The sequence below is a fragment of the Bidens hawaiensis genome, unplaced genomic scaffold (genome assembly GCF_021521415.1).
Source record: "Bidens hawaiensis isolate Kalapana, Puna unplaced genomic scaffold, B.hawaiensis_p1.1 tig00022500_1, whole genome shotgun sequence".
Taxonomy (NCBI): Eukaryota; Viridiplantae; Streptophyta; class Magnoliopsida; order Asterales; family Asteraceae; genus Bidens; species Bidens hawaiensis.
The window spans coordinates 265,652-271,981 of record NW_027493500.1 but is presented as its reverse complement, the minus strand read 5'-3'; the positions used below and the strand labels follow the sequence as shown (position 1 = coordinate 271,981).

At 36.4% G+C, this 6,330-nt stretch overlaps 1 pseudogene; it reads left to right on the top strand.

Annotated features, from left to right (window-relative positions):
- Nucleotides 1–2,981: 2,981 nt before the first annotated feature.
- Nucleotides 2,982–4,763, top strand: LOC143565642 (coniferyl alcohol acyltransferase-like; annotated as a pseudogene).
- Nucleotides 4,764–6,330: the final 1,567 nt, after the last annotated feature.

The following is a 6,330-nucleotide window of genomic DNA, read 5'->3' as shown; positions in this document are numbered from 1 at the left end:
TAAATTATCACATGTTTATACTTTATATAATCATATGATTCAAGTAGTTTAACATGACACGACGGTAAATAAAGTTCGATTATAACCATTACCATCTATCAATAACAAATATATTTCCAAAAATTGCAACTGAATTCTATCTAGAGGATGTTGGAGCTAATTCAAACTCAGGTTACATGTTGAAGAAGTGACCGTTAGAAGATCAAGCTGAGTCAATAAGTCTCCTAGTTTGGTGGTGAGTCTAGGTGTTTTTATTATGCATGTTTTGTTTACCAAGTATTTCTCTTAGATTGTTTGTTATTTGATTAAGTCTTTCTTTATCGTTGTAAGCTCTGCCTATTTAAGGCGTTTATGATTAATGGAAAAGTATCCATCTTTGCTTTCAATATTCTTATCTATATCAATCTGCTCCAACAGATTGGTATCAGAGCGTATCCAGGTTCTGTATTCGATCACAACTACAATTCCTTAATCATCAAAAACCCTAACCCTTATTCACAAAACCTTTTTTTATTCTCATGGCAAATAACAATTCTGGTGGTATTCCCTACTCCCCTTCCAATCTTTAAGATGGGAGGCTATGAATCATGGAAGATTCGAATGAAGACAATTATGATATCCCAAGATCTGTGGGACTATGTGACCGGATTCAATGAGGCCGATGGTGATAGAGTTAGGCTGCGTGAGAATAAGAAAGATGCTAGGGCGTTATCACTAATTCATTCAGTTGTGCATGATGAGATATTCTCTCGAACTGAAGAGCAACAACGTCCAAACAAGCATGGACACTCATGCAAAACGAGTACCCGGGATATTCAAAAGTACAAAGGATAAAGTTACAGGGACTCAAAAGAAAGATTGAAACGATCCAGATGAAGAAAGGGGAACCAGTGGCTGATTTTGTTTTGTCTAAACTGATGAAGATTGTGAATCAGAAGCGTGCATATGGTGAGGTAGTGACGAATCAGATTGTTGTTGAGAAAGTACTTTGAAGTTTACCGACAAGATGGGAACATATAGTGGTTGCTATAGAAGAATCCAAAGATCTGAGTAGATTGTCATATGATCAACTGATGGGATCGATACTGGCACATGAAGTAAGAGTCAATCAAGGGGTTTCAACCCATGTTGAAGAACAAGCCTTTCAAGTAAGAGAAGATGATACAAGCCCGTTTTCTCGAGAAGAGGTAGAGGCTCATTCAAAAGTCGTGGACGAGGTCGCGGAAGAAGTTTTGGATGAGGAAGAGGTGGTGTCCAATGTTACAATTGTAACAAATTTAGGCACATAAGTAGAGACTGTTAGTATGAGCCTCAAGTAGGAGCAGCCGTTGAAGGGGAAAATGAGGAATAAGAGGGCCATGTGCATATGGCAGCTACATGTGAAGATGAAGATGCACTCATGGTTCAAGCCAACAAAACCATAGGAGATGTGTGGTTCCTAGATAGCGGTTGTTCAAACCATATGACATGGCAAAAATCCTTGTTTGAAGACATTGATGGCACAAAGAAAGTAAAGGTACGAATGGGGAATGGAAAGAAGATTCAACTGGAAGAAAAAGGTACCGAGAGGCTCAATGCAATGACTGGGAAACACAAAGTCATTAGAGATGTCCAATTTGCACCAGAGTTGGATATCAATCTCATAAGTGTAGGAAAATTAATGACACCGAGCATAAGTTGTTGTTGGATGAGGGAGTATGCACGATCACAAACAAGAATGCTAATAAAGTTGTTTGAACCATTCCAATGTCAGGAAACAACACCTTCCCACTTGACATTTCAAGAACTAATGAAGTTCGGTTATCTGCAATAAATGATGAAACTAATATTTGGCATTTAAGGTATGGTCATTTGCATGAGAGGAATCTCCAAGATTTGAGTCAAAGGGAATGGTGTATGGTTTGCCAAAGGTAAAGTATTGGGATGTGTGTGAAGGCTCTGAGCAAGGAAAAAGGGAACGTGAGTCATTTCCATTGCATGGGTCCTGAACAAAACAAATACTTGATCTAGTGCATGCAGATGTGTGTGGTCCATTGCCAACTCAGTCTCTTGGAGGTAATAAAATGTTCATTTTATTTTTTATTTACTGATGACTATAGCCGGATGACATGGGTCTATTTTTTAAAAGAAAAATTAGAAGTGTTTGACAAGTTTAAGTTGTATAAGGCTATAGTTGAGACTGAGATGGGGTTGAAGATCAAGGCCCTAAGATAGGATAGAGAAGAGTTTATATCCCATGAATTCATGAAATTCTGTGCAAATCAAGCCATAAGAAGAGACTTAATCGCTTCGTATACTCCAGAGTAGAATGGAGTCTCAGAGAGAAAGAACAGGATCATAGTTGAGATGGGAACTAGCATGCTGCATGAGAAGAATCTTAGCAAAGTTTTTGGAGAAGCTATAGCCACAACAGTCTGTATCAGAAATTTGTCACCAACCCGTGCACTTGATCAGCGAGCTCCGTATGAAGTATGATTTGATCACAAACCCTCTGTTCATCATCTAAAAATATTTGGATGCGTTTCTTATGGACTAGAACATATGCAAAATAGGAAGAAAATTGATTCATAAACTAATGTATTTTTATTAGTTATTCACCAAATTCAAAAGCATACAGACTCTATGACCCTGCAACAAGAAGTGTTGTCATAAGCAGGGATGTAACATTTGATAAACTGGCTAAGTGGAGTTCAAAAGGTGAAGGAATGCTTGAACTACCAAATGAGTTCATAATGCAAATAGGGAAAATGTGGAGTCTGTGCAAATACTGATGAAGCAAGCAGTGGTTTGGATGAAGAGGCAACTAAACCACATACTCCAATTAAGCAAAAGACTCCGAACCATGATCATGCTAGTTCAAGTGTTACACTAGAAAGCAACACACCCAAGTTACGTGCACTCACAGATTTGTATGAGTGCACTATCCCCATGGAAGGTTATGAAGCTTATCAATTGTATATATAATTACATAATTAATCCCCATGGTTGATGCACTCAAGACTTCTTTATCTCAAGTACTCGCCTTGTTCTACCCGCTTGCCGGAGAGATTGTGCCCAACGCAGCCGGTGAGCCTGAGATTCATTGCAACTATAGAGGTATCGACTTTACTGAAGCTTATGCTGATGTGAATCTCTGGGAACTTGACTTCTACAATCATGATGAGAATATTGGAGGGAAACTAATACCTGAAAAACAACATGGGGTGCTTGCAGTTCAGGTCAACTGTTTAAATTTATGCATGTTAATTTGATCGATAGAAGTGAACTATGTACCCCCAAGTTTACACTTATGTAAAGATTTCGTACTAAGAGCACCCACAACAACAAACATACATAAACCGTTACATAATAGTCACATCATATTCCAAACTTTTGTTAAACACCTTAATTTTTTCTACAACAACAAATCTTTACAAACTACATTAAAATATATTATAATTGTATATATATAATATATGTATATATGTGATACGATCCAATATGCATGTGAGAGAGAGAAAGGGGTGGCCCCACAACATACCACCTAGCAAGTTTGTAACAAGTTTGCATCCACAAACCCAACCTCGACACACTTGATCCACAACAAGTGAAGTTTGTCATTCAAGTCCATTCTTTCGCCACATACACATAAATTCAAACCTAGAAAACTAAGTTTGTTATAGATGCTCTAATAACCTAGTTTAGTGTATGCGGTATTTCTTATTATTTAATTTATCATTTATATTTAAAGTTTGTTTGTTAAATAGTAGTGTGAATATTGGGATAATATTTAAAATCTTATCATTGTTAGTTTTATTATCTTTTCATTCTCTAGCCGTTAAAAAACATTGTAGCTGATCTTCTTAAATCTTCATTGGATTTAAATATTAAGTTACTCAATATATTGAGTTTAACATGTTAATTGTGATAATTCAAGTAGTAATAAATTACTATGGAAGATTTTTTCTTATTACTCAATTAATTGACGGTCACAATTATTTTCTTTTTTTTAGGATCGAAGCAGGGCGGTTGCAAAATTTACAACCGTTTTGCCTTCAGATCTTGGTTGGTAGCTGTTGTTACAATTTTGGTCACAAATCAGTCGATAATTTTGCGACCATACTAATAGTGATTGTTTTGTTTTTTGCTTTAATTTTTACAACCAGATTACATCATTGAAATGCGGTGGAATGCTGGTAGCGTGCTTGTTTGATCATTGAGTAGTGGATGGCTACTCATTGTACATGTTCACCACTTCATGGGCCAATAGGTCTCGCTTACAACGACCATCTCTCGTACCTAATTTTGATCGTTCAGACCTTAAACCTCAGCACTCAAGACATTACACGCCTTCAGTAGCCAACATGTTTGTTCCCCTAGCTAAACTCCCATCACCTCAAACCATTTCAGACACTGAATGAGACTCCAATGATCAAGACTCGCTTATAAGTCGACTATATTATATGGAGGGTGACCAAATCAAGAGACTCCAATTGTTGGCTAGTGAAAATGGAACTAGAAGGCCTCCGATAGAGTCATTCACTTCGTTTATTTGGAAGATTATGGCTTTATTCTTGGAGGATTCTGGCTGTCCTAATTATATGTGCAACATTGCGGTTCCTGCTCAAGGAAGGAGATGGTTAAGTGAGGGAGCCGGAGTCGAAAAACAAAAGTTGATGGCTGCACGTTGTGGTAACGTTTTTTCTATCCCTTTCCGAGGAATCCAAGGAAAGGTAAAAGATTTTGAAAATGTTTTGGTTAGAACATGCGCCGGAGAAAAATAAGGCTAGAACATGCGCAATTTAGTTTTCAGGGATTAATGGTGCCCCCGACGACATTACAAATTTAGTTTTCAGGGATTAATGGTGCCCCGGACGACATTACAAAAGGAGGCAAATCATAGTTTTCTCTATAAAAATAATGAAATTTATGAAAATGATATACATAAAAAACAGTCGTGCCTACCAAGTTTTTGAACATTTTCAACCCAGACCTACCCAACCGCTACATCCTTCGCTGACACGGACAAATCCAAAATCACCTTTGGTATCGGATCGATGCCATCAGTCAACGATCTCTTACACTCCATCCTTAGGCCAAACGCCCTGCCTACGATACTTGGACTGCCTTAGCAAATTTTTTTCAAGACAACAATTCTCCCAAGCCATCTACCTTGAACATAAGTTCTCTAACGTAAATTTGATAACATGGCTTCATACAGCCAAGTGAAAAGAAGATTTAAATTCAAATTGAAATACTTAGAATAATCAAATGAGTTTCTGACTTGTTGTAGTTTTCATTTTCCATTCCTTAATTCTCTCCTGTGACTTAGACAGCTGTGATCACTATATCTTTGTGTACCTTTTTATCTTAATGTATCAATCGAGCTTTGTTAAGATCCTCTATATATACCATTATAGGCATATCTTCATATTACAAAACAAAAGTTTGATACTCAATTTGTTATTGTTGGAAAATTTCTAATGAATATGAGATCAATGTAGGAGCCATGCACATCTTGTGAAACGTTTCATAATTATGCCATAATGAGAATTAAGTTACAATGAATGTATACAAGTGAGACTTTTTGTTAGACTCTTCATGAGTCCTAATGGTTATGTATAAATAGAGGCTTTGTGCCTTGGTTAAATGGAAGAAAAAGAAGAGAAGTCTTAAACAAAAGGATGATCATAAAAAAGAAACCTTAGAATATTTCTTTTTCCAAAAATATTGCAAATGAGTACTCTTTAAACTTCATCTTCATATTTTCAAGTTCTAACACACTAAACTATCCGATGCAACATCGGGCGTGTGGCCTTTCCCGGCTAAACATACTGCTTCGGCTGTTGTACCCTGGGAGATAGATGTGTTGTCTTATGTAGAGGTGTGAAATCTGTTTTAAGAGAAGCGTGCTGAACACGTGCCACAACCTCAACCATTAACCACACTCAATATATATTGTTTTTTTTTTCATTTTTTGTTGCAGTCAATGGAGTTAGCCACATCAAGGAAAAACTAAGATGAATGTGAAAATACTCAACGAGTGGAAGACTCGATTCAAGAAGTTCCTGTTGAAGTTATCATCAAAGACATCGACATGAATCTTTATATTATAATATAAATTTTACTTAATTTTATTTCCTTTTTGATTTTGTACACGGTATTGTACTACGACATTTCTCTTGCATAACGAGAGTATCGTTATATTTATTTTATTTTATTTTTTTATATAATATTGTGACCCATGTTTTACAATCTTAAAACAGATTTCGTGAGATTGTTATTACAGATATATATCATCTAACATTGCCTCAATGCTCATTTGGGATTCACTAATAGATATAAAAACAT